The sequence below is a fragment of the Hemicordylus capensis genome, chromosome 15, assembly GCF_027244095.1.
Source record: "Hemicordylus capensis ecotype Gifberg chromosome 15, rHemCap1.1.pri, whole genome shotgun sequence".
Taxonomy (NCBI): Eukaryota; Metazoa; Chordata; class Lepidosauria; order Squamata; family Cordylidae; genus Hemicordylus; species Hemicordylus capensis.
The window spans coordinates 12,101,539-12,128,816 of record NC_069671.1 but is presented as its reverse complement, the minus strand read 5'-3'; the positions used below and the strand labels follow the sequence as shown (position 1 = coordinate 12,128,816).

General features: G+C 47.0%; 1 protein-coding gene across 9 annotated transcripts in view; it reads right to left on the bottom strand.

Moving 5' to 3' along the window:
- NCOR2 (nuclear receptor corepressor 2) overlaps positions 1-27,278 on the bottom strand; it is a 318,459-nt gene that overhangs the window by 253,776 nt on the left and 37,405 nt on the right. Inside the window, exon 1 of one of the 9 annotated variants that reach the window (XM_053279148.1) lies at positions 1,105-1,121. The exons of the other annotated variants lie outside the window; for them this stretch is intronic. The gene's annotated coding sequence lies outside the window, so the exon portion shown is untranslated. Of the gene's footprint in view, positions 1-1,104; positions 1,122-27,278 lie in introns of those variants that run through there. 9 annotated transcript variants of the gene reach the window in all.

Sequence of the window (27,278 nt, the reverse complement as noted above, 5' to 3'; positions counted from 1 at the left end):
TTCTGTCTGTCTCCATCCATTTTTTAAAGTCCACCATTATATTATTTATTATTTCTTGTTTACACAGTCAGACAGGTGTTATTGACTGGTTTGTTTTATCCAGACATCGAGTCGTCATCATCATCATCATCATCATCATTATTATTATTATTGCGGACTTTAAAAGATGGATGGAGACAGACAGAAAGGCATTGACGAGTCCAAAGTCATCTATAATAAAAGAATCTGGGAATCAAAAACAGGACAAATTGCATTAGCACAAGTGCTGGGTTCATTATACACTTTTTTTTTAAAGGCCCATAATAGTCTTAGGCCAGAGAAAATTCACCAGGGAGAACATGCAGGTGATTTTTCAGCTTTTATCATATGCACAGGGGGCTCTGAGCTGTTAAAGGGTATTAATCTCAACTCTTTCATATGAGTATCATCAGACAAGGCTATTCCTAATTCTCATGAGAGAAAGCAGCACCACAGGATATGGCCGTGAGCATAAAGTGTTTTTTTGGAGTAGCAGATACATTCAGGGAATAAGTAGCAGATACATTCAGTCCCCTGCTAACTGAGCAAAGAAGCACCTTTCAAAGTGGGGATTCTCTTATATTTAGCAGGGGGAGAGCAACTGGCCCTATCCAACCCCAGCACAGCATGCTTCCAGTGACTGCTGTTGGTGTTTATCTTATATTTCTTTTTTAGATATATAAAAATCTAAAGCCCTCTGGAGACAGGGAACCATCTTATTTCTTTATTCTTTATTTTTATTTGTAAACCACTCTGGAAACTTTGTTGAAAAGTGCTATATAAATGGTTGTGGTGGTAGTAGTCGAAGAAGCAGCAGCAGCAGCCTACAATCCTAAAGACACTTGTGAAGGCAGAAGGTCCCAATCTTGGCCCCCAGATGTTGGACTACAATTCCATTTATTCCCAGCCCTAATGGTCAAGGCTGTAATCCAACATCTGGGGCCCAAACTGTGCCCCAGTAAGATCTCTTGGGACGCAGAGGGATTTGTTTCAGAATAAACACACTTGGGATCACACTGGAAGTCCATCAATAATGATTACTCAAGTTAGCTAGAAATACAATCTTTAGAATAAGAGGCAGCATACCAACAATTACCAGATGCCAGGGATAGACAAGGGTGGGCTGTTCTTTTCATGACCCACTTGTGGCCTTCCTGGAAGCATCTGATTGGCTGCTGGAGGAAAAAGAATGCTCTCCTCTATGGGCCTGGCAAGTTCTCAGATTCCCTGGTTTGAGCCTTCTGCCTCCCTTAAAGCCATCAAGGTTTACATAATCAAGCAGTGAGAGCTGCAGGTACACATGTCAAACTATCCCCTAGAGCAGAGATCCTCAAACTTTTTGTGTGTGTGTGTATCACCTGAAAATTGCTTGGGGTTAATACACTTTTTTTTTTTATTTAAACAAATCAAAGCACAGAACTCATATAAAAGAAAACAATTTTTAAAAAACCAAGGGCAGGGCAAATCATGGGTATTCTCAATGGTTCTGCAAAATTTCTGCAGACCATGTGGATGGAACTTGTGGACCACTGGTGTCCCACGGACCTTTGCCCTAGGGCAGGGGTTCACTGTTCCCTCTAAGGCAGGCCCATGGGTGCATGCTCACACATTTTCTGATATCCGCTAGTTAATTTTAAGACCCCACTCAGGATGAATCAGGAAGGCCCCACTCTGAATGCATGTGCACAGACACTGCCTTGATACTGCTACCCAGAACAAAACTCCTAAACAAACTACTGTGTTTAATGTTTTGTAAACCGCCTTGAGATTGTTTTAATGAAAGGCAGTATAAAAACCTAATATACTAAAATAATAATAATAATAAGAGGAGTACCCCTACTTGAATGGCTAAAAGGGCGGCGGGGGGGGGACTCCCAAGGTGCTGTTAGATTTAGAATAAATGTTTTTATTGGTTTACTTTCATAACATTAGCTTAGTGTTGCCTTTCATGTTTCGAGGCAGTGCTCTTCTTCAGAGGCAATTCTTGGGTAGATAAAATGAGTCACAATGTTTGTGTTTTAACTAATTTCATGAAAGTAAAGCAATTAAAACATTGAGTAAATCTACCAGCACCTGGGAGTTCTTCCCCCTTCGATCTGTGGGTGCGATGTCACTTTTCTCTCCCTCCCCACCTCGTCCTTAACTGGCTCCTCGAGGGTACTCAGAGCCCCCCTGCCTCCCCACGTTGGAGCTGCACGATTTGTCCCCCACCTGAAGACGGCTGGCTTGAAGCCAATATAGGAGAGGGAGGGAGGGAGGGAGGGAAGAGGGCGGACGATCCTCTTCTTCTGCTCCTGGCTGGCTGGCTACATGCTGAAGCTCAGCGTACCCCTCCCTTCAACCTGCCTGACAAGCTGCAGAACAGTAGCACTGAGTACTCCCATTGAAATGAACAGGACAAGTAAATATGTCCCATTAATTTCACTAGTAATTTCAGGATTAACTTAGTCTGGATGTACACCAGTGACTGCAGTAAACAGTCACGTATGAGAGAGAGAGAGAGAGAGAGAGAATGAATACATGCCACACACACTATCTATCTATATCTCAGTCTTTGTGGTGCACCTGAACTGAAGGTTTGCAACAGAAGAGGGACACTTGTCTTTTTAAAAAGGCTGGAAACCTCTACCCTAGAGTAAAACTGACAAAGAGAGGCCAGGCAGCATATATTTATTATTATTATTATTATTATTATTATTATTATTACATTTTATATCCTGCTCTTCCTCCAAGGAGCCCAGAGCAGTGTACTACATACTTAGGTTTCTCCTTACAACAACCCTGTGGAGTAGGTTAGGCTGAGAGAGAAGTGACGGGCCCAGAGTCACCCAAAAAGTCTCATGGCTGAATGGGGATTTGAACTCGGGTCTCCCCGGTCCTAGTCCAGCACTCTGACCACTACACCACGGGAAGAGGGAGCGTGTTGGAAGACAAGCTATTGGAATTTCACCGCCGTCACTGTAACAGCCAAAGTATTTTCCCGCCCACACACACACACCCCCCCAAACCAAACCAAACACCCAAACCAAAGTAGGCCTAAGTCAATCTGGGGTGGGAGGAGGGGGCTTAAGGGGAATGGGGAGAAGCTGCAAAGATAATGGGAGGAAATCCCAGCAATTAGCCGAAGCCATTCCAACATCAAATTACTTTGTTCAGTCATGGGTGTTCCTAAATAGATTGATAAAAAGGATTTTTAAAAAGAAAAGAAAAGAAAAGAAAAGAAAGAATAGAATTTCTAACAATTAGAAGAGGCAGGATGTTTTAATCAACGTTTTCCCTAGGAAAACACCACCTTATCACAAGCTAGGGATGAGAGGGGTAATTATCAAAATCAATCACTGTGTAGCACTCTGCTGAAAAGCTCAAACGTTACCTGGGGCTCACAGGAGTTGTCTATCTGTGCAAGAAAAATAACGTGTCATCCACTGGCTTATTGTTCGGTGCCACAGTACTCTCCACGTCTCCTGGCGTACATGCCGCAGCCGCTGCGGTCAGAGACAGTTCAGTGCTCTATCGGCACGCATTCTGCTCACACAGTCAGCATGAGCAATACAAGTAGCCATAACTGATAATTAGGAACAGAGGAAGCTGCCAAATACTGAGTCAGACCATTGGTCCGTCAAGCTCAGTACTGTCTACCCAGACTGGCAGCGGCTTCTCCAAGATTGCAGGAAGGAATCTCTCTCAGCCCTACCTTGGAGATGCCCGGGACAGAACTTGGAAGCTTCTGCATGCAAGCACGCAGATGTTCTTCCCAGAGCAGCCCCATTCCCTGAGGGGAATATCTGACACTGCTCACATGTAGCCTTCCATTCAAATGTAATGCAAACCAGGGTGGACCCTGCTTAGCAAAGGGGGAAAGAAACATTGGACATACCATGAATGGTTCTTTTTCACAGCCGAGAAGGTCATCCTCCAATTGTATGGGTTGTGGACTGAGCATGCTCCAAGACAGGACCAGTAAGAGAACTGAAGGCATGGTTAGCATAGTGTGTGGGAGATAACCCAGCCCCACTTCTGGGACTGACGTGCTCCCATAGAAAAGGAAAGGATTCGTTCTAACACAGAAGAGGCAAAAAAGACAAAAAAAGGGCTAAAAGCCTATAAAGCTAAAATGCCCCAGAAGTCACCTCCACCCAGGTACAATGCGTACCCTGGACATAAACCAACGCATTAAAAAGGAAACGAGCATCCTAAGGTGGGCCGGATGACCTCTTCAGCTGTGAAAAAGAACCCTTCATGGTAAGTCCAATGTTTCTTTTTCCACAGCCCGAGAAGGTTATCTTCCAATAGTATGGGACATACCCAAGCTAAGAATTGAAGACAGGTGGGACCAGAAAGGATGCAAGTCAGACCACCTGCTGGAGGATAGTGCGGCCCAAAGCCTCTCATGAAGAATGAAAGGAAGAAATCTTATAGTGCTTGATAAATGGCGAGATAGACGACCAGGTGGCCGCCTTACAGATCTCAAGTAAGGGAGCACTGGCAGCAAAGGCTGCGGAGGTGGCTGCACTTCGGGTAGAGTGCGTGGTAATACTAGAAGGTGGTGGGAGACTGAAGGACTTATAAGCCAAGGAAATACAAGATTTTATCCAGGACGAGACCGTGGCTTTGGAAACTTTAGTGCCTAGCGATGACAGTCAGAAGGAAACGAAGAGAGAATCTGAGCGCTGAAAAGGCCTAGTTCTATGCAAGTAGATGCGGAGTGCACGTCACACATCCAGCGAGTGCCACAATTTTTCTCTGGGATGGGTTGGGGAAGGGCAGAAGGAGGGAAGAACAATGTCCTGCGACCAGTGAAAGGTAGTATTGATCTTAGGGAGGAAGGTAGGCTCTAGTTTCAAGATGACTGCATCAGATTGGAACACGCAGAACTCCTTCCACGCAGACAGAGCTCCCAGTTTCGATACCCTGCAGGCAGAAGTTTTAACCACCAAGAAGAGGACCTTAAGAGAGAGAAAATGGAGATCGACTTCTGACAGAGGCTCGAAGGGGGCTTTGGTGAGAGCACCGAAGACTTTGTTAAGATTCCAGGCAGGGAATCTATGAATAGCAAGTCGAGCCAAATTGGATGCTCCTTTTAAGAATCTCCGAGGATGGGGATGGAGTTGTAAGGAAGAACCAGAGTGAAGCTGCAGAATAGAAGAGAGGGCCGAGGTCTGGCACTTCAGGGTGGTGGGCCAGAGGCTGATGTCAAGACCGGACTGGAGGAAGGAAAGGACTTCGGAAACACTCGCTGACAAGGGAGACACATGTTTCCTGCACGGCCACCTGGAAAAGGCTGCCCACGAGGTCTGATAAATGCAGTTCATAAAGGATCTTCTAGAGGCCAAGATAGTCTCTAGAACTGAGGGGGAAAAGCCCTTTTGGGCTAACAAAGTGCATTCAATTTCCAGGCAGCTAGTTGGAGCCACTGAGGCTCTGGGTGCAGGAGGGGACCTTGAGTGAAAAGGTTCCGTCAGCAAGGCAGGTGCCATGGAGGGGCAACAGACGTTGTAGAAGATCAGAGAACCACGGCCTCAGAGGCCAGAATGGGCCTATTAGGATGAGTTCCATCCTTTTGGCGCGGAGTTTTGGAACAAATCGGCCGATCACTGCGGTGGGGGAAGAGGTGTACAGGAGACCCAGCAGCCATGACGAGGTGAGAGGAAATGAAAGAAAAACCTGTGGAGGAGATTATTGTGCAGGGAAGAAAAGAGATCCACCAGTGGCTGTCTGAAGCAATGCACCACCTGGAGAAAGATTTTTCGATGAAGTGACCATTCCATGTGGTCTATCGTGCAACGGCTGAGCCAATTGGCCTGGGTATTCTCCATGCCCTGGAGATGTTCCGCCACTATGAATGTGAAATGCTGCTCTGTCCATAGGAAGAGTTTGTCAACCTCTGCCATGAGGGCTCAGGACCGGGTGCCCCCCTGTCGGTTGACATGTGACTTGGCGGTCACATTGTCCATGCGCACGAGGACATTGGCATGGTGGATCATGGGGAGAAAGTGGAGTATGGCCAAACGAGTCACACGGAGCTCCAACCAGTTGATGTTGTTTCCTGAGGTGTCCAAATGGCCTGGGCATACTGGCCATTGCAGTGAGCCCCCCAGCCTGATAGGCTGGCATCTGTGGTTATTAGCACACGATTTGGGACCATGAGGGGGGAGACTTTTCAACAATATTATTATTATTACTACATTTATATCCCGCTCTTCCTCCATCAGAGGGACTGATGGACTTTCAATGGCAAGAAGATTTCTCTGTGGACGTAGGCCATGATGTCCTCCTGAAAGGGGAGGAGGAGTCACTGAAGAGGCCAGGAGTGCCACACTGTGCCAGCGTGTCCACAGGGTACACTCAAGGCATGACATCATTAACCCGAGCAATTGGGCCAATTGTCTGCCAATGTTGCCTGAAGAAGAGGATGGATTGGGGAGTCCAATTTCTGCCACTGTTCCTGTGGCAGACACACAGATGGGTGCCGAGTGTCAAAGTTCACCCCTAGATATTGGATAGTCTGAGATGGTAACAGGTGACTCTTTTGGTGGTTCACCATAAACCCATGGGAGGTGAGGACTGATAGGGTGCGCTAAACCAAATCCTGGGCTTGAGTGAACAAGGACGCTTGAATAAGAAGGTCGTCCAGGAACGGGTATATGTGGACTCCGCTTGTCCGGAAGTTGGCAACCAGTGCCACCATTATCTTGGTGAAGACCCTCAGAGCCAATGACAGACCAAAAGGAGGGCCCTGAATTGATAGTGGTGGCCATTGTAGTAGAACCTGAGGAACTGTCGATGAATGGGGAGGACAGGTACATGGAGATAAGCCTCGGATAGGTTGATGGAAGCCAGGAAGTCCTGCGGTAAGATTGATTCTTTGATTGAACTAAGAGATTCCATATGGAACTTTCGCTTGCGGATGAACCAATTGAGTGACCATAGGTTTAGAACCACTCTCCAAGAGCCATCCTTGGACCCAAGGCCTTGGACGAGGCAGGAGATGCCCACTCTGCTAGCACAATGTCCTTGAAGAGTAAAGGGAACAGAAGCTACTGGGACAGAGCTGGAGGGAGAAAAGTTATGATCAAGAGAAGGCGCGGTTTGAGCAGTTTCGATAGAAGTTACATCATTTATAGCACACCTTGCCTTGGATGACATAACCTCAAAATCAGGAGAAGAGAAGAGGCGGTAGGAAGACAGGAGTGGATTAACAGTATTTTCATCAGAGAGTTCTCCTTCCTCCTTATCTGACAAGGAAGCAACATCATCATTATTTCCACTCAATCCTTCCTCATGGTCTGAGACAGGGTTGAGAAGCCCCTCTAAAGGCAGGCGTGAATCAGTGGGGACCTCCCTTGTAAGGGGGGAACCCTATGTGGAATTACAAGCAAGCGTGGGCCAGAGGGGACCTCCTTTGAGGCTGGAGGGGGGGCCCAGATGGAAGAGAAGGCAGCTGCTGTGGAGCAGGGCACTTTGGAGAGGGAGCTTCTTGGAAGAAAGAGGAAGGTGAAGGGGAGCTGGGCCTCTTTCTCCTTCTAGGCATCCTGGGGTGAGGTTGAAATAAGCCCCTTTCATTAGGGGGGACAGGATGCCTGCTAGGACTGGAGTCCGGAGAGGAAGAAAATAGAGGTAGAAGAAATACAGAGGAAGAATAAGCTCCTATTTCATTTACATTTATCTACGCTTCTTAAATAAGGGGTTATGCCAATCACGACCACTGGAATCTAGGTAATTTCCTCTTTGCAGTTCACACTCATAGGCACTATGTTCCATGAGCTTTCAGTTAACAAAAGCTTTATGGTCTTTATTGTGTCTTTCTTCATAAGAACTCAGTGAGGTAAGTTACTATCATGTACTCCCATTTTACAGATGGAGGACTGTGGCTAGAAGACATTGGGCCCATTCACACGGCTGTTTGGGAGGGTGGGTGGGGAGGAAGTCTACATAACCTTACCTTCCCCAAGATGATCACCAGGATGTTGCTGGGCATCACGCACCCAGACACTCCACTGCCGCCCCCAGGAATGCCACAATTCACACCAGCACACTGTACATTGTGGGGATCTCCCCAGTGACAAGCGGGCACCTGTCAGTGTTGCAGCACTGAAAGCAGTGGGCATTGCACACGGTCAGATCATCTCCATGGCTTTGGCTGTTGAACCTTACTGCATGCCTTCAAGAGCACTTTATAGCACAAGGCTGCACAACTTCAGCCCTTTCTTAGTTTTTAGACTACAATGCCCATCATCCCCAGCCACAATGGTCAGTAGCCAGAGATTATGGAGACTGTAGTCTGCAGGAAGGCAGAAGTTGTGCAGCCCTGCTCTAGCCACTGCTCTACATCCCAGATACCCTATAAGAAACCCTGCAAACCAGAGTGTAGTCTATTTCATCCTTCGCTGAAAACATGAAGACAAACCCTTATCAGATAAAAGCAATGACAAAAGACAGATAAACACGTTTGGCAGAGACAGAAAATTGGTTGGAGACGTCAAGGCAATCCGCTTCAATATCTGGTCCGCGAGGCATCAGTGAACCCAATTTAGCCTTACTAAAGAGGACTAAAAATAGAAATAAGAGGTTTATATTCCATGCACACTGGCCAAAAATAAAGCCTGTTTGTATACATAATAATAATAACTGCTTCTGAAGCCATAAAAACCTGGGACAGGAAGATAAATGTAGAGAATCAACAATGGTAATGAAGAATCCAAAGAAGCACATTTCACAAATAAAAGAATCCTGCCATTTCATCAGCAGGGCTAAAGCAGATGAGAAAATTTAAAATGGCAGAAAGTGATGTGTAACTAAACAGTACAAAATTACAAAATGATGTTAACAAAAGGGGAACTTTGATAGGCTGAGTTGCAGGATATAAAGGTAAATAACTAAATACCTATAAAGAATAAATAGGATGACAGTCACCATAAAACTTGGGGACTGGGTGGCTATACCCTGATCCAGACCTGCGGCAAGTCAGGAGGCTGCTTCAGAGGTCAGTTGCTAAATTCTCTCTTTCACCCAGGATCCACCAGAGATCAGCTGCGAGACAGTCTTTCAACCAGGGAAAAGCAGAAGGCTTGGCCACTCCAATTGGTTTGATTCTGCCTGCCAACTACAGAAGCCAATGGAGCACACTCCTATTTCCTCCTATGGTCTCTGCTCAACTTCGGCCCTCCTGTAGATGTTGGCCTACAATTCCCATACTCCCTGGCTATTGGCCACTGTGGCTGGGAATTATGGGAACTGTAGTCCAAAAACAGCTGTGAGGCCTAGGTTGAGCAGGCTTGCTCTAAAGTCTGAGCGCACATGATCCCTGGATGCTCACAAGGCTTGGTCCTAGCATGTGAAGATTCTGGCTCCTCAATTCCTTGGCAACAATTTTCACAAGGAAATGGAAAAACTAGAGAGCTGGTTTTCAGCCCTTCCCTTGGCCACCGACACTTGATGCTCTCACCTACATCTTCATATGTTAACTGAACATATAGAGGGGGAGCAGAATTGGGCTCCTCTGTCCTTAGCCCCACATGTTTAGTAGAAGACAAAAACGAGTTACTGAGTGCCTGTACAACTATAAGCTTGCAGGGCCCGATCTTGCCTTCCATTGTGAGCGCAGAGGCCAGGGCAGATGAGCAGAGGTAGGAAGGACCATCCAGTGCGATCCACTTCCCTTCACATGTTCAAAGAAGATGAAGGTGAAAACAAGGTCTAATTCTGACCTTTCAGAAGTCAGAAGGGAAAATGGGGGAGAGTGAACATATAGGTAGCGAGTGGGGTAGAAACAGGACTACTTTCCTAGCTCTTCAAGTGAGTCTACACTACACATTTTAGTAATGAGACCCTTTAGTGTTCCCCCTATTTTTGATTGAAATCCACCACAACCACCATTGTCCAGATGACCCTGGCTATTTAATAGATCTGGCAAGTACTATTAAATCAGTACGGCTAGGACTGGAGGATCATCAGAGATTAGAACCACCATTAGACAGCAAAAGATCTGTGGACCAAAGCCAAAAATGGTGATCAGAAGAGGACCCAAAGTGTGGAGAAGGGACAAAGGTGGCCCAAGGCATGACAGTGCCCAAGGCAAGGGGCCAAATGCTGCCAGCCCTGGTGGAGGCCAGCCCCCTTTTCAGAACCAGCCCTTGAAAGTGCTGCAGGGACGGGGGAAGGTTGGCAACAGCCACCCCTTTTCTCCTTGTGCTTCTTGCAAGCTTTGCAAGGCATGCAGAGAGAGGCTCTCCTCACAAAGCTCAGACTGGTCCCAAAAAGCTGCTCCGATGGTGGGAGGGAGGACCTTGCCACCCTGCTGTGGCACCCCAACAATCTGCCCCCTGGGGCACAACTGCCTCACCTCATCTCATGAATGGGCCACCCCAGAGGAGGGCAGTCACCTTAAAATCAGTAGCCTCCATTAGATTTCTTTGATGGATTCTCAGATTTCAGGAAGGAGGACCAAGATCTCCCCATTTCCAAATGTTGACACCCCAGGGAGGATTCTCGATGCCCAATCCCATGCCAAACATTAGGCACCGGAGCCAGTTTAAATCAATGCCTAATGCTGCAGAGCCAACAAGATTTTTCCAACAACTAACCAGGAACTGTACAACTAGCCCTAGTCACACTCTGCCCTTTTCAGCCGCCTCTGAAGTTATTTCTTGGAGAAAAGCAGGTCTGAGTTATTTATTTATCGTCACGAGAGAGATCTGCAGAAACCCATCCGTTCACCCCAGGCACCTTTCCCCATTTTTTGCATGGCTTCCCCTTTGCTCTGAAGAATCGTCGATCTCCCAGCTGCCCCTCTTTTGCTTCAGCTTCAAAGCTTATTAAAAAGAACAGACTGTTATATGTCTTGCAATAACTCCAGTTTCCTGGCTCCAGGAAATACTGTTTTTCTTTGTTTGTTTTGCTTTGTTGTAAAGAAAGCGGGTTATATTTCAGTCATCCCCAAGAGCTCTCCAAAGACAATCTAGGATGAAGGTAGTGACAGGCCATGAATACAAGAAGAGCCAACCCGCCCTGCCGTGGCCTGCTTACACACAGATCTGTGAGCGTCTGAAACAAAACATAAATCTTTTCCCTGCCAAGAAGAGATGTCTTCTTCAGCCTGCATAATTATGATACAAATTAAACAATTCTGCCTAACACAAGCCCATATTTCACAATTTCTTCATTTTCCTCTCATCACAGGGAAGGCAAGAGCTTATCCGTGGCCTTGATAATAGGAAATTCTGCCTTTCACCCCAGCTCTGGCTTCTGAGATCATGCCAGGCATTGCTTACAAGACTGTCCAATCTAAACTTGCAAAGCATAAGGGCTAGAAACTTGCTTTTAAAAAAAGAAATGAAAATTCAGATTCTGAGCAAGCCATCACTTAAACCATGAAGTACTGTCTAATATGAGTCCACTTTGGAGGCCTCTCCCATCACCTGCTACCTGCCCCTTTTAATTGAGTTATCAGGCATGGATGCTAGGACTTTCTGCATCCAGAGCATCTGCTCCACCACTGAGCTATGGCCTTTGCTCACATCCCTCTTAGAGAGAGAAAACCCACTCTTCTATGGTAACCAGTTTGGGGAACGGTGCCTACGATGAAGGAATTCTCAAAGTCACGAGGGTGGGAAGTTCACCCAGCTACATCAGAGATTTGCCTTGATAATCCACCTATGGCACTCCTAGGGTGATGGACTATTCCTGGCACCGTGAAGGGGAAAGCAGTTGAAATATCACACACGCAGCCCTCTCCTGTGCTCCGTTGACCTCTGCGTGATTTGCACATACTAGCAAATCACAACGTCCAACAGGCCTCGCTTCAGAGATTGTATTACAAGGTTGCTGCTTTATCTCTTCTGAAGAACAGGCGTGGGCTGAGCCCGGTCTGCAAACTTCCAATGAAAAATTAGGGCCAAACTAGATAAGGCATCTGTTGCATGCCTGTGTTCCGTTTCAGTTTGTTTTTTTTATGTAAACAGCAGTCTCTGGGAGGGGAGAAGAATCTGCACTGGGACCCTATGGAAGGAAAAGGCCCTTCTCTGAAACCCTGGAGAGTTGATCCTATCAGACAACACGGGCATAGAGGGATAAATAGGCCAGCTCACCAGAAGAGAGGTTCATACACTCACATTCCTGGTGCAATTCCATGAAATCAGAACAGTTGTGTGAGGGATCTTGGCTATTCCAACATCCTCAGAGCATTCACTGAGCCACTGGTATTTTTAAGCTCAGCTGCTCACACTTTTCTCACCACAGATGAAGCTGTTCCCACATTTCTGTTTTCCACTTCAGAATGGGGGCGGGGGGGACCTGTCTACACAAGAGGCAATTTAATTCTCTCCTCCAATTTCTTCAGCGGTGCTGCAAATCTAAACAAAGCCATTTGCCTCGTTTTGTTACACAGTTTCCAGGCAATAAAAACATTAAAAGGTTTTATACATGAAAGTTAACCCAAGAAGATCTGAAAAGTGTCATTGCCTTGGAAACACAGCATCATCTTGGGGATGAGCCCCTATCCAGACTTCTTCCAAGCTGGAGGAAAGGATGAGGTTCCCTCTCAGATCTTGCATCGTGCTGCAGAGGCACTCAGAAACCAGCATAAGAACATAGGAGATGCCTTATGGCCAGCCTGACTATGGTCCATCTAGCTCAGTATTGTCTCCACTGACTGGCAGTGGCTCTCCAAGGCCACAGGCAGGAGTCTCGCCCAGCCCTACCCGGAGATGTTGTCAGGGACTGAACCTGGGACCTTCTGCATGCAAAGCAGATGCTCTTCCCCTTGCGGGATTGAGCCATGGCTCAATGGAATGCCTTACAGTGCTCACATGTTGTCACCCATCCAAATGCAAACCAAAGCAGACCCAACTTAGCAAAGGGAACAATTCACACTTGCTACTGCAGAACCAGTTCTCTTCCCCACTTGTACTTTCAAAGTTCAGCATAACGTCCAAGAGAAGGCTCCTCTCTCTAGTTCCCTCGTCTTTTACACAGGCCAGAGCAATCAAGGCCAGTCACAATCTGTGGGCCCCTGCTTGCCACAGAGGCAGGTCAATCTCCGTACCAACAGACAGAGACGCACGTTTGGGGTGGTATAGAAGTATGTTCAATAAATAAAAATAAAATAGGCATGGGCACAGTCTTTATTTCGGTCTTTGACCAGCATAAATAAAATAAATAAATCTTCATACATCTTCAGATATCCACCCTCATACCAGGGGACCCAACAGAAGAAGTATAAGGGAATGGGATTGTAGGGTGATGGGCCTGTAGCTCAGTGGCGATGCATCTGCTTTGCATGCAGAAGGGTCCTGGTTCAAATCCCTGGCGGCATCTCCAGCTAGGGCTGGGAAAGACACTTGTCTGAAACGAGACTTGGAAACCAAGGCCTTCAAGGCCAATGGGGTGTGATCAGAATGACCTCTGCGATGCTTTTGAAGTACCTTGGCGATAATCGCCGGAGGAAAAGCATACAGAAGGCCCTGGGGCCACGGGGTGATCAGGGCATCTGCCACCTCCACCCGGAGTGGGGGATGGGGGAGAACCTGGTGAAGAATCTGGGAAGGAGGTGCTTCTGGGGAAGATGCAAAAAAGTCCACGGCGGGTGTGTGTGTGTGTGTGTGTGTGTGTGTGTGTGTGTGTGTGTGTGAGAGAGAGAGAGAGAGAGAGAGAGAGAGAGAGAGAGAGAGAGAGAGAGAGAGAGAGAGAAGCGCCTCACAATCTGTTGACACACTGATGGGTGTAGTGATCATTCAGCCGCATCTATGCTTTGGTGACTGAGCCAGTCGGCTGGCAAACTGGCCATGCCCTACAGATGTTCCACCGTGATGGACGCAAAGTGAAGTCCCACCCAACGAAAGAGCTTGTCCAACTCCGGCATCAGAGGATGTGAACTGGTGCCACCCTGCCGACTGATGTGTGATTTGGCTGTCACATTGTCAGTGCACAGCAGAACATGAGCCTTCCAATCTAGAGGGAGGAACTGATTTAGGGCCAGTCAAACTGCATGAAGCTTGAGCCAATTTATAGCATGTGGTTGACCAAATGCCCTAGCCACGCCTACAGTTCAAAAGGTCGGGTCCTTTCTGTTGGAGCATGCTCAGTACACAACCCAGTGTTAACGATGGCCTCCTCAACTATGGGAAAACAAATGGTTGCTGTTAACTCTGCCAAAAGGCACAGTCCCACAGAACCACATTTCGAAACACCAACAGAAAGGGGGACAAATAAGCCTCCAGAAGTTCCTCAGCCTGGGTGCCATGACCAAGAAGGCCCTGTTCTGTATACCCATGAGCCACTTCTCCATTAGACTCAGTTCTTGTGTTCAAAGCAGGAGCGCTGGCAGGGCTGGAGAAAATCAGCCCGCACCAGCCTCCGGACTGCACTTTGACAAAGCGCTCCAAAGGTTCTCTCTTGCTTGTCGCCAACAGCTGGAAATTCTCACCCTCCACTGGAAATTCTCACCCTCCATTTGTTTTGAAGCTGAACGGCCAACCATAACAAGCAGAACCCAGAGCGCACTTAAACGGTGGGAGAGCGAGAGGGAGAGTTTACAGACAGGGCCGTCTAGACAGATTTGCTTCCCTGTAAACACAGCAGCCCCTATTTTGGGGGCCTGCCACCTGCCCTAGTGCCAGAGGCACCAGGATGCAGTTAAGCTCCGTGTTTGATCAAAGCTCTCTTTACAAATGCACTATGACAATCAGAGGGAAGGGGGGTGGGTGGGTGGGAGAGAGGGGGTGGTGGGGTGGGGAAGCCACCTAATGCTCCTTTTCTTCTGTCAGGGCCTTCCAGCTGCAGCTTCCCCAAGCAAAGTCTGCTTTTCAACAGCCCCATGTCGAAGCCTAGAATTGGAAACGAAATGCAGGTGCACAGAGAGTCACTTCATGAGGGCGAGCAAGTCTTTCAAACAGACAGCAGAAAAAATACAAATGGGAAGAGAACTGGTTATTCCCCCACACGCACTTTTGGGACACCAGTTTGCGACAAATGGTTAACACAGAAATGTGTTGGGGAGAAGGAACGGAGGAAGTGGCCGAATACCAAGTCAGATGACTGGTCCATCTAGCTCAGTATTGTCTACACTGACTGGCCGCGACTTCTCCAAGGCTTCCGACAGAAGCCTTTTCCAGCCCTGGAGATGCTGCCAGGGACTGAAGTTGAACCTCGGATCTTGGGCATGGAAAGCAGATTCTCTTCCACTAAGCTATGGCAACCCCACCACCAGCAAATTAGGCACTACTAACTTGTGTGAACTAACAAGCAACGTTGTATACAAACATGGTTGGTGCAGAATTTGACTACTGTACTTGGGTGGAGAATTTCACTCCAGCAGCACAACGTTCATACAGCTCTGAATATGTGCATAGAAATAAGAAACACAAGTTCTTCACATGCAGAAGAATGAGCTGGTGGAATGGCCTGTAACGCTTTTATTTTGTTTATTTATTTATAAACTTATGTCTCTGGGTGGTTTACAACCAGATAAAAACAAAGCTAAAACGTTAGTTAAAAACAAAACAAAACAAAACAAAATTTAAAACACAGCAATTTAAAAACAATATTCTAAAAACAACATTAAAACAATCAAAACAAAATCACTTAAAAGCCTGGTTGAATAGATGTGTCTTTAAGGACTTTTAAAAAATTGTCAGAGATGGGGAGGCTCTTATTTCACTAGGGAGCGCATTCCAAAGCCTCGGGGCAACAGCGGAGAAGGCCCTTCCCTGAGTAGCCCCCGAGCCGGTGGCAAAAGCAGACGGACCTCTCCTGATGATCTCAATGGGTGGTGGGGTTCATGACGAAGAAGACGTTCTCTTAAATACCCAGGGCCCAAGCTGTTCAGGGCTTTATAGCTTATGACCAGCACCTTTGTATTTTGGCCAGAAACATATCGGCAGCCAGTGTAGCTCCTTCAATATGGGAGTAATATGGTCTCTCCTAGATGACCCAGAGACCAGCCTGGCTGCCGCATTTGGAACCAACTGTAGTTTCCGGACTACGTACAAGGGCAGCCCCACCATAGAGCGTATTTCAGTAATGCAGTCTGGAGGTTACCAGCAGATGTACCACTGTTTTGAGATCGTCCATCTCAAGAAACGGACGCAGCTGGCGTATCAGCCGAAGCTGATCGAAGGCACTTCTGGCCACTGCCTCAACCTGGGACACCAAGGGGAGACTTGGATCCAGAAGCACCCCTAGACTGCACACCTGTTCCTTCTGGGGAAATGTGACCCCATCTAGAAAAGGCAGATCAAAATTGTCTCTCAAGTTCCGACCCCGCACAATGAGTACCTCCATCTTATCTGGATTCAGTCTCAGTTTGTTATCCCTCATTACCGCCTCCATCACCACCTCCAGGCAGGCATTTAGGAAGGTTATGCCCTCTCCCAATGATGCTGACACGGAGAAATAGATTTGGGTGTCATCAGCATACTGATAGTACCCTGCACCAAACCTCCTGATGATCTCTCCCGGCGGTTTCATGTAGATGTTAAACAACATCTGAGACAACACGGAGTCATGAGGGACACCATACAAAAGTTCAGATTTTGAAGAACAGTCTCCAAGAGACACCATCTGGAACCTGCCCGAGAGGTAGGTGTGGAACCACTGCAAAGCAGTGCCTCCCACCCCCAATCCCCTCAGACGCTCCAGAAGGATGCTATGGTCGATAGTATCGAAAGCCACCGAGAGGTCCAAAAGGTCCAACAGAGTCACACTTCCTCTGTCACTTCCCAGTTGGAGATCATCCACCAGGCCGACCACGGCAGTCTCCACCCCATAGCCAGTCCGGAAGCCAGTTTGAAATGGGTCTAGATAATCTGTTTCCTCCAAAACTGTCTGGAGCTGGGAGGCCACCACCTTCTCAATTACCTTGCCCAGCCATGGAAGGGTGGAGACAGGCCTGCATCCCCTTTTGCTACAGGGGATATGATTTTCCCCCCAATGATTCACCTGTGTTAAACAAAACACAAAAAACGTAACCAACTCCCTACAGATGAAGAACTTGAATATCGGCAAAAAAATTTCTGGCTCAACACTTTCCTGCTCTGCTAGCCACAATGGCCAGATGCGAGACACACAAGCAGGGAGGCCCACAAGCTAGGTGTGAAGGCTTCAGTCCCCCCCCACACACACCTGGTAATCAGAGGTAGACTGCTCCTGAACAAGGAGATTAAACACAGGCTGCCTCTTAGTCATGACAGTATACAAGGAAGCATTCAAAGTGTAATTCTCCCACCCCCTGCCACAAATACTCACAGCATGAAGCGATACAGCCCTGGTCTACCGTTGAAGGCTCTACCATCTCCGCACCATTTCAGTCTGCTGCATGTGCAGAGACCAGCCTAAGATGTGTTGCCCTGTATTCAATTAGGTCTTTGGTCTCTCCTTATCAAAGCTGAGAGAACTGCCAGAGATTGGCTGTTGACTGCCTTTTTGTTTTGTTTTCTGGGTCATGCTGAATTTTAGAGGCAACCCCAGAACAAATCCTAGCCCGGAAGATAAAACACGCCTATGAGTCTTGCAGAAAGCCCTTCAACGAGGCCCTAGCTGAGATGAAAAAAAGCCCCCCCCCTTTTTTTTAAAGGACAAGACTCCTGCTAATAAGAAGAGGTCTGTAATAAATTCCCTCTCTAGCAGCCCTGGGAAACGGCGCATAAAACACAAGCAGGCAGATGAGCTCGCCAATGCTGCAGCCTCCTCCATCTGCAGAGGAGACGCTTTTATTGAAGAGCGAGATTAAAAGCAGAGAGTTGTTGGCTGCAGCATTGACCCTCTCCTGGGAGAGTACCAGTCAGATGCTTTATTCCTTTGAGGTACTCAAAAGACACATGCCCCACCCCACCCCCGCAAGAGCTGGGGAGGAGAGACGTTTAGGGAAACAAACCATTATAAAAAGGCTCACTCACACTGAAAGCACAGAAAAATGGGGGGGGACCCTCAACAGGTGCGAGGAATGGGCTTACTGTAGCAAGTACTTTATATAAACTGTCAAGATGGAAATCATACATAGATCTGACAATCAGACTTGGGCTCAATAAGAACAGGATTGCTCACTAGAGGAAGGAATCGTCCCTCTCTAGAGTCCCATTCAGGCATTATGTTGTACAAGTATACAGATTTCTGTATACTAGCCGACCCACACAGAGCATCTGTGCACTCTTTGGGGCCGGCTGTTCTCCCCTCCCTCCCGCCCCACTCTCTTGCCCTCCCTCCTGCCTGCCCCACTCTCTTGCTCTCCCTCCTCCTCCCCACCTCCACGCCGCTGCCTGACCGCCGCAGCCGGGCGCGCCGCCGCTTGTCTCCGCAGCCAGGCCGCACCTGCCGCTTATCTCTGTGGCCGAGCAAGGCCCGCTACCACCTCTGACCTCCACGGTCGGGCCCACCACCACCACAGTGACCAATCCTCCTGGGTGCACCTCAGCCAATCAGGCACCTCGACCGCCCAACCAATCAGCTGGGCACTGGGACGCACATTCTAAGGCGCACCCAGGAAAATTAATAATACAGATGTTTTTGTGTGAATTACTGTACCTAAGTTCATTTTAAAGTTGAACCTGGGTACAGGCCCCTCAAACGCATCGTACAGGTAGGAAGATTACTATTGCACCTGTATTCATAACTTGGGAATAGGTACATCTGTGCTACACTGTACACTCGTTGTACAAAATGTTCAACATAATGTCAGAATAGGGCTTTAACGTTCATGCACACTCATCATCTTTGTCTGACGGCTTATCAGTTGGGAGTGGGTCATGGTACCTGCTCCAATTTGATCTTTTACTTCTTGGAAGGGGGTGAGATAGATAGGTAGGTAGGTAGGTAGGTAGGATAGTTTTAAACTTACTTTCTTACTTCTCTTTGGTGTACCCATCTCTAACCCCATGCATGGAAGCTGCCGTATAGGGACAGAGACGGGCAGGAGGGAAGAAAATGGTGGCAGAGACAGCGGCGGGGGCAAAAGACAGCGGCGAACGGTAGGCAGAGAAAATGGTATGGGCAGGCGGAAGAAGGCCAGGCAGGAAGAAAATAACAACGGCGGCAGCAACCTCAAGGCACAGATGCTCTGTGCCCGGCCCAGCTTCATTGATACCCACACCTAAATAGTAACACGGCATCCCTCTCTCATGCATAGCAGGACATTTGGGGCCAACATGGTAATAACATTTCCCTGTTGCCTCCGGACGTCTGTCTGGGTCTATTCTTCATACTTCCTGTACACAGGGGTGTAACTATAATTGCACAAGGGGAGACAGTTGTCTCGGGGCCTACTGCCTCCAGGGCCCCCCCAGAGCCATTCACATGACTCTCCTTTACTGAATTTGTTCAGAATTCTGAGAAAACATACATAGGCTCACACTGCATGGTTGAAAGTCTCCTTTGCTAATCTGCAGTGAGGAGCCCATTTTAATAATTAGTGTTTCTAGTGTGTTCTAGGCATTAAAAGTAGCACAAATATAAAGTAATCAATGTATATCACTATTTATTGTGAAGTGCGCGTGTGTGTATTCAGTGAAATGTATTTCCAGGCAGCATGCTTATTTGGAAATATCAGACTTAAATCCTTGGGGGCCTGGGGTGCGCAGAGGCCCTGGACTTTTGGGGGGGGGCATTTTAAAATCTTGTCTCTGGGCCCACTCCAACCTTGCTATGCCCCTGCCTGTACATACAGTCATTCAGAGATAGGTGTGTGTGTGTATGCGAATATATTGGGGGGGAGGGTTCTGCTCCAGGAACTGTTATCTTCAGCTCCCAACCCAGAGAAAGCGTAACAGAGAAATCAGAGAATGGTCTCTATACTGATGCTTAGAAGGCACCTGCCCACCATCCACTTTTCTTGTGGCCACCACCTGAGCATTTCTGAGGTTTTTTCCCCCTTTCTCTCCCTCCAGTTGCCAACTGAGGATAACAACTGAATTTGAGCAAATGACATTTGAGCCCATGAAAACCTACGACACAAACATTAGTTTTCAAGGCACCACTGGACAGCACTGCTTTTGCTGCAATCAACTTGCCCAAATTACCCTCTGGAATTTCTCCACCATCAATTCTCTCACATAAGCTAAAACTAAGCTCAAAACTTCTAAGATCTACTGCCCAATTAATTGAGATACCTTTTAAGTTGATCATTAGGTATTTTACACACTTTTTACACCAGATACAGAATTACTGTGTGTGGTCTGGGAGGGGGGAGGCATGTAAGTGGCCAGGATGCCTCCTTGGACTGGTACACAAGCCATCCAGAACACTATTTTCTGAATCATGCTGGCTTTAAAAAAAATTAAAAATGGCCAGGACTAGATATGACATTTCTCCAAAGTAAAATTCAGGGGATAATTTCAGGATTCCTCCAAGAAAAAAGAAATGAAATTCAAAGAGGAACATCAGGAATTCTTCCCATGTAGACACCTTGATGAACTTTCACAGAGGGTTCCTCCTCCACATCCCAATGATGGCATGGCAACCACTGCATCATTTTAGCCTCATTGCTGGGTTGTTTGTCAAGGCAGCAATTTGGTCCACACTTCTGAAGCTCAAGAGCAACATTCACTTGTTCTGCTCTTGCAAGAATGGAAGGCAAAGTTTGCTATAGAAGCCCAATATTTCACTATGTGGTTTAACCTGTTTAAGAGGGAAATTTGTCTCTGGGCTGCCAGTGGGGAAGCTCTTGCCCCTAACTAGGTCAGCCACATAACTATTCCAACTTAGCAACACTCTTCCAGTTCAACTACTTCAAAACATTCACGTTTTACTTAACTTTACAGAGCAAAAAGTCAGAAATTCTTTGAACGGGGAGAACAGAGCGAACCAACATGCTATTTGACCCCAGTGCACACTCACAAGTTTTCCAAAACATGAGCTGCTTGAGGATCAAATGAGAACTCCTAGTAAGATCTGAATTCCCCAGAGATATTAAAAACAGGGCATGACAAATCCCAAGCACCAGGGAGCCATGGTGCCTAGAAATTAAACCATGGCGCCTAGACTAGGATATTCAGAGGTGGAGTTATTAAATAACTTTATTTGTCCCTGGCAGCCCTATTTCTGTTCTAAATATTTTACTTGTAAAGGGGATAAAGAGAATCCCATTAGGAACACAGGAAGATGCCTTATACTGAGTCAGACCATTGGTCCATGACTAGAAAGCCAGAGGTTGCCAGTTTGAATCCCCGCTGGTATGTTTCCCAGACTATGGGAAACTCCTATATCAGGCAGCAGCGATATAGGAAGATGCTGAAGGGCATCATCTCATACTGCACAGGAGATGGCAATGGAAAACCCCTCCTGTCTTCCACCAAAGACAACCACAGGGCTCTGTGGGCACCAGGAGTCGACATTAACTCGACGGCACACTTTATCTTTACCACAAGACTAGCTCTCCTCCTGCTGACTATTTCCACCTCCACCCCCACCCCCTCACACAATGTCCATCACTAAGTCAGGTAATTTTGTCAAGTGTCATCATCCAACTCCTAAATTTTTGGGATGGTTCCTAGATCCATAGAAAATTTGTCAGGGTCTCCATTAAAGCAACATCTGAGGACCACAGTCTTCAGTATGTATGACTTCTCACACAAAAACCTTGGTGTCCTCACATTTAGCACTGCATCTCATTCAGATTCTGGTATGTGCAGAAAAAAGTATATATTTCCAACATCTGCCTTTAAATTAAAGCTTTCAAGGTGGATGACAATAAAGTCAAATCAATGCAATACAAACTCACAAGAATCATAAATACAAACAAATGAAATATCAATAAACACAGCGCAGGAACAATCCAAACAGAATCGTAACACACAGAGCAACATAAATAAGGCAATTACTGTTCATTAAATGGTGGTTCAACAGGCACCATTAATGACATGCTGGTAGTATGCAAATTTGAACAACAAATTAATTGGCTAATTGATGATTAAACAACTAAAAATATTTAACCAGTTGACAGCCCTAAATCTGATAGGACTGGAATGCAGATGGGAAAGACATACGGAAATAATGGGGTTATACAAGAATCAAACCGTGGTGGCCAACTTGAGGCTCTCTCCAGCTGTTGTTGGACTACAACTCCCACCACCCCCAGCTGCAAACAGGGATAATGGGAGCTGTAGTCCAACAATTGTTGGAGATACTCACCCTGGCCATAAACTGAGTGCTTCTGCCAACACAAAATTCAGTCCGGATGGGTGTGTGTGTGTGTGTGTGTGTGTGTGTGTGTGTGTGTGTAAATATCGCTCTTTTCAAATGAGAAAACCTTCCATGAACTCCCATTATTAAATTAGAAACTGCCTCATTATCTGTCATGTTTACAGCCTCTATGCAACCATGCTAAACAGCAGCTGCCTTTTCATGTTTAATAATCCAGCCATTCATAATTGAGCAGCAAGAGGCTTTGCAATGCACAGAGGAATAAAATCCAGCAAAGTTTTACAAATTCTTGAGAGAGAGAGAGAAATACAAATTACAAATATTTTTTTACAAATATTACATTACAAATATTTTAAAAATATGTGCTCGCACACAGACAGAAACACCAGCCTTGGGGAACATCTTTTATGGAAAGCAACAAGGGCGTATTGAAATGTGATAGTACACATCTTTTAAGTCCAGGGAAACCATCCACATGTTCTTTTCCAGGATGGTCATAATGGCTGGTACCGAGAGCATTCAGAACCTTTTGTAGACCAAATGTTTGTTCAGGGCCCTGAGGTCTAGTATTGGGCACTGACCACTGTCTGGCTTTGGCACAAGAAAGTACCAGGAATAGAACCCGGGGCTGTCAGGATTGGCAACTTTCTTGATCGCACCCTTTTTCAGGAGAGCAGTGATCTCCTGGTCTAACTCTGGTGTGCAAGGAGTCACCATTACCCCCGACACTGGCTGTGGTCCACAAAACTTGAGGGCATAGCCCAAATGTACAATTGTAAGGACCCACTGGTCCATTGTCCCAGCTCTCCGAGAACAGGGTCAGGCAAATCCTGAAGCGCCCCAAGTCATTGCTTCTTTTGGAATGTACTTGGGTGCTGTTTCTGAAAAGCTTGCTTACCGGGGCGATTGCCCGACTTGTATCGTGCCTGGGACTCGTTGGCCCGAAAGGAACGTTCTGAAGGTGACTGTTGTCTCGACAAGGCCTTCTACGATTAATAAGGCGACCACTTAGCAGTCTTTTGCAGCTTGGTAGCCGGAGAAGCGTAGGACATGGAACGTGCTGTGCTCCTCAACTTCTGGACTTTCTGGAGTGTGTCATCAGTCTACTCAGAAAACAGGCTAGAGCCATCAAAGGGCAAGTCCTTGACTCTCGCGTGGGCCTCATAATGCAGCCCCAATGAACGCAGCCACGCATGTCGTCTGAGAGCCACAGATGTGGCCATCACCTTAGCCGCGCATTCCACTGAAAGCCAGGCCGAATAAAGCTCTTGTTAGGCCACCTGAATGGCCTTGCGGTCAAACGATTTGGCCAGATCCCTCTTGTTGGGTGGGAGGAGATCCAGAAAAGGACTCACCTTCTCCCACAAAAAATGATTATATTAGGCATTATAAGCCTGATAATTGGCCACCCTCAAATGTAGGGCTGAGGCAGAGTAAAGTCGCCTCCTGAAAGAGTCCAACTTTCAGCCCTCTTTGTCCCTCGGTGCCGACTGGCTATGACATCTGGTCCATTGTAGCGACACCTCCATGACAATCAAATTCAGGGTGGGGTGGTTCTTTTAAAAGGATATATCATCATCCATTTGCACCCTATAGAAACTTTCAAGATGCCTGTTAGGCCTGTCGGCTTCTTCCAGTGACCCCGGATGACTTTTAACAATGCCAGGTTCAGAGGCAAAGCAGCTGGTATCTTGGCCTCAGAATCAATAAGGCTCAACAACGGGTCCAATTCTCCCTTCTGTTGGTTACCCAGGTTCATGCCCAGGGCTGAATCCATTTGCGTCACATATGTGGTGTACAGTTTGAGGTCCTCCAATGGGGAGACCGGCTTCGAGTCCAACTGAATGTTGAGCAAGGATGATCCCAGAGAAACAACCTGCGAGCTAGCATCGCTCTCATATTCGGGCTCCAGTGGAGCCAAAGAGTCCTGTGCCACGGGCGTCGAACCTGAAGGGGAGCCTGACTTGCTACCTTGATTGTCCAGTACCAAAACGGAAAGTTCTGTCAGTGGCACTTGGGAAGGCAAGGTAGCCTGAGGTATCACCGGAACTGAAGGGGGCGGTTTGCGACACTCTGTACGGTCTCTCGGGGAGTGTTGCAGTGAGCAGGAATGTGGCCTCCCTTCTGAATGTGAGGGGGGTTCTCGTCAACCCCTCAACGTCAAGGGTGTCCCATAGCAGGGACGAGCATAGTCAGAATAGTCAGACCAGTAGTCCGTTTGGTACTGATTGCACAATCCAGAGTCCGGGCGCCATGCGCCATAAGGATCAACTGCGTTCAAGAGGGAGCGATATTCCGCCACCCGGTATCGATCCGGATAAGATTGGTCACGACGTCCAATCCTATCTGTAAGTTGATAAATCCTGTCTGTAAGTTGAGGATGTTCTTCCAATTCCCAACGGGCACCATGGTCTCTAAGGGGTACATGGTCTTGTTGGTCCAGAGGGGGTGACCATCACCTAGGCAGCCATGAAGCGTCTTCTGTCGGCCTGGTTGGAGAATACACCTCATCCAACGAAGCATATCCTTGTTCCTACATCACCACCTAAAGTTCTCTACTCGACCTAGTTCGATCACGGGCCACATCAAACAATACCATCACCACAGGCGAGCTAGACCGTGTTGACACCGACGATATTTGCACAGTACAATCCAAAGCCACTTTGCCACAGGGGCCTCCGATGCAGGAACCTCTTCTGCCTTCTTCTTCTTGGGTATAGGAGGGAGGTGACGACTCGCTGGCAAGTCCCAATGTAATTTCAGTTTTTCTTTTTCAACTTCAGTACCAATTCCGAGGGATCCGGGGAGGACTTAAGTACTGCAGGCGCCGGGCGCTGAGGAAGATCTTCCGAGCACGCGGGCTCACTCGAAGTCGCCAACAGTTAAGTTAAGAGACAGTCAGAGGGATTCTTCCCTGGGCAATTTCCTTCTTGAGGAGATTTTACATACAGGCTGTGCGTCTGGATATGTTTCTCTCCACAGAATGCGCATTTCACTCCAATCCTTCTGAGTTTCCACAGACAGGCTCAGACATTATTGTTTCAACATGCTTTGGTTGCTCAGTCTTCTTTTTGGTTTGCCAGTGCTGTTCTCTGCCAAGTTCAATTGTTATTTTGGATTGCCCATTTTATTTTACTGCAAACCACTTGGAAATCTTTTGGAATGGAAACTGATATAAGGCCTGAGGGAATTCCATTGGGCGGAAAAACTCTTTCCCTCACCTTCTGAGGCACTACTTAAAAGCCTGCGGACCTGGAAGAGACAAGCCAAAGGAGCTGTGCTATCCACTTCTGAAAGGGACCCAAAATTCTGACAAAATTGTGCCATTTCATTTCAGTTTTTGTACTTTTTATTCTTAGCTTTAGTATTTTCAATAAAGTTAAGCTGAAATTTCTCCACAGAAGACTCTTGGCTCACGTTTCGAGAGGCGGGGAGAGTCAAACAACCATCGTTCTCCTCTACAATTCCCCTCGGGACGATGCTACGACATTCTGCGGGGAATTGTGAGGGAGGTAAACAGAGCGAAATCTAGCCACAAAGCAGTGTGCCACTAGTAAGGCCCCTCCCCACTAAATTAACCAAAATGATGGCCATAACCATAATGAGGTAGCAAAACTGGGGGATAGCCATTTTGATTCCGCCATAACATTGTAAGCTATCTTGACCGCATTGGTAGAAAGGTGATATATAAATACAGTAACACAAACAAAGTCTAAACATTCTCTCTCTCTCTCTCTCTCTCTCTCTCTCTCACACACACACACACACACACACACACACACACACACACACACACACACCCTTCTGACCACAATTACACTCAGAGCATCATTTCAACCTCATTATTTTGGCAACTTCTGTCATAACTACCAGGTTTCCACACTCCCTGCCAGGCCTCTAACTGGAGGCCTCACTTTTACCGGTTTATACAATATTGAGTCATCATCGTCACAGAGCGAGAGCGAGAGAGAGACGACTCTAGAGGACAACTTAATTACCTATACAGAACGGGCTAAAAATAGACAGCAACAGAGTGTACCACTGGAACGTTAGACAAAGCCTAAAATACAATTACACTGGCAGAGGAGAAAAGAACAAACTCACATCCACAAAGACGTAAGGACTCCAGAGAGCTTCATCTCCACCTCTTGTCTTGTTTGAAAATAAATTTGGTTTCCCTCAGGAAGGACAAACAATTTTTAAAAAGAAGGGAAACAAAACAGGCAGCTGTCAAATAAACAGGGAAGGAGGAGAAAAGCAAATTAAATCCTATCACCAACAGAGTTTAGATGCAACACAAATGGCGTTAAATCCACTTTTTAGATGAGCAAAGATATCAGCAGCTGAATACCAAGTTAGTCAAGATTAACAGAAGAAGCTGCTGCATACCGAGTCAGGCCACTGGTCTATATAGCTCAGTATTGTCTGCTCTGATTGGCAGCAGCTCTCCAGGGCTTCAGAAGTGAGGATTTCCCAGCCCTTTCTGGAGATGCCAGGGATTCAACCTGAGACCCTTTGCATGCAAAGTGTGTAAACTCCGGCCTCTTCTTTCAAATCATGAACTATATGGGGCTTGGGCCAGTGGGGGGCTGCTTCTGTAGTCCCACGGCATCCCACGGGGTCACATCTCAGCAGAAGCCACTCCCTGATCTGTTAGATAATGAGGACCTCAGCCACTTTCAACCACACAATAAGATGCAGGCAAAGAGCTTTTTAATCCAAACTCTCCTAACAGAGCAAACCGAAACACAGCCTTGAAACAGACCCGGACTGCACAATTTCAGTCTTCCAGCTGTGGTTGGACTACATCTCTTATCATCCCTGACTGCTGACCACTAGGCCTGCGGGGGATGGCAGTTGTAATCCAGCAATAACTGGAGTTGTGCAGCCCTGATACAGACCTACTGGCAGAAAATACAGGTTACATAAAAGCAAATGCTTCTTTATACAGCCCATAATGGTCTGATGGAACTCACTACCACAAGTGGATGCCTGACAAGTGGGGTGGGGGGAGGAAATCCTGATGAGTAGAGTACCAACATAGCTTGAGGAACCACCTACCGAGTAAAAGTTTTGTCTGACTGGTGAACTGAGCCAACATTTCTTGACGCCAGCCAACGGCCACTTGCTCA